Source organism: Sciurus vulgaris (genome assembly GCF_902686455.1).
Source record: "Sciurus vulgaris genome assembly, chromosome: 2".
Classification (NCBI taxonomy): Eukaryota; Metazoa; Chordata; class Mammalia; order Rodentia; family Sciuridae; genus Sciurus; species Sciurus vulgaris.
In genome coordinates this window covers 56,460,721-56,462,307 of record NC_136462.1, presented here as the reverse complement: position 1 = coordinate 56,462,307, position 1,587 = coordinate 56,460,721, and the positions used below count along the sequence as shown (strand labels likewise).

General features: G+C 43.5%; 1 pseudogene across 1 annotated transcript; it reads left to right on the top strand.

Annotated features, from left to right (window-relative positions):
• The first annotated feature begins 234 nt into the window (after nucleotides 1-234).
• Nucleotides 235-1,585, top strand: LOC306653629 (serine/threonine-protein kinase RIO1-like; annotated as a pseudogene). Its single transcript has one exon. The product of its transcript is annotated as a serine/threonine-protein kinase RIO1-like (transcript).
• The last annotated feature ends 2 nt before the right edge of the window (nucleotides 1,586-1,587 follow it).

Below are 1,587 nucleotides of genomic sequence, written 5' to 3'. Positions count from 1 at the left end.
CAGCATTACAGAACATTCTCAGAAAAATATTCCATGAGGAAGAGATGAAAAAGAACAATGCAAATCAGCAACGGAGGAACTAGCCTAAAGGAATAGCTAAATAAAGGAGAAACCAAATCATGTCAAAAACCAAAAATGAGTCAAATGACTGGGAATACAAATCATACCACAATAATAACCCTGAATGTTAATGGCCTAAACTCATCAATCAAAAGACATAGAGGTCGGCGGATGGTTCAGGGTGCTGGAGCTGTTGGTCCTCGTGGCCGGCGCCGTGGGTGTGGGGGCTTCCGAACCGTTTGCTAGGCGGGGTTCGCGGAGCGGCAGTTGGATTCGCTACAGGCAAAACCGTTTCTGTGCCGTTCCTGTCCGAGTGCAGAGCGGGCGGCCTCCGGGGGCGCTGAGGGCTCGGTGCCTTCTGTCATGGACTACCGGGGGCTGCTGATGAGCCGGGAGGTCCCCGGGCAGTTCGACGACGCAGATTCCTCCGACGGGCAAATCGACAGATTTCCAACTACAGTTCAGCCAGAATGTCTACTCCAGCTGACAAAGTCTTACGGAAATTTGAAAATAAAATTAATCTAGATAAGCTAAATGTTACTGATTCTGTCATAAATAAAGTCACTGAAAAGTCTAGACAACAGGAAGCAGATATGTATCGTATCAAAGATAAGGCAGACAGAGCAACTGTAGAACAGGTTTTGGATCCCAGAACAAGAATGATTTTATTCAAGATGTTGACTAGAGGAATCATATCAGAGATAAATGGATGCATTAGCACAGGAAAAGAAGTGAGCTTTTCTTTGGATGACAATGTTTTCATGCCAATGTATACCATGCTAGCACAATAAATGGGGAGAGCAGAGCAATCAAGATTTATAAAACTTCTATTTTGGTGTTTAAAGATCGGGATAAGTATGTAAGTGGGGAATTCAGATTTCGTCGTGGCTATTGTAAAGGAAACCCTAGAAAAATGGTGAAAACATGGGCAGAAAAAGAAATGAGGAACTTAATCAGGTTAAACACAGCAGAGATACCGTGTCCGGAGCCAATAATGCTAAGAAGTCATGTTCTTGTCATGGGTTTCATTGGTAAAGATGATATGCCTGCACCACTCTTGAAAAACGTCCAGCTATCAGAATCCAAGGCTCGGGAGTTGTATCTGCAGGTCATTCAATACATGAGAAGAATGTATCAGGATGCCAGACTTGTCCATGCAGATCTCAGTGAATTTAACATGCTGTACCATGGTGGAGGTGTGTACATCATTGATGTTTCTCAGTCTGTGGAGCATGACCACCCACATGCCTTGGAGTTCTTGAGAAAAGACTGTGCCAATGTCAGTGATTTCTTTTTGAAGCACGCTGTTGCTGTCATGACAGTGCGGGAGCTCTTTGAATTTATCACAGACCCTTCCATTACACCTGAGAATATGGATGCTTATCTCTCAAAGGCTATGGAAGTAGCATCTCAAAGAACGAAGGAAGAAAGATCTAACCAAGATCATGTAGATGAAGAGGTGTTCAAGCGAGCATATATTCCTAGAACCTTAAATGAAGTTAAAAATTATGAGCGGGATGTGGATAT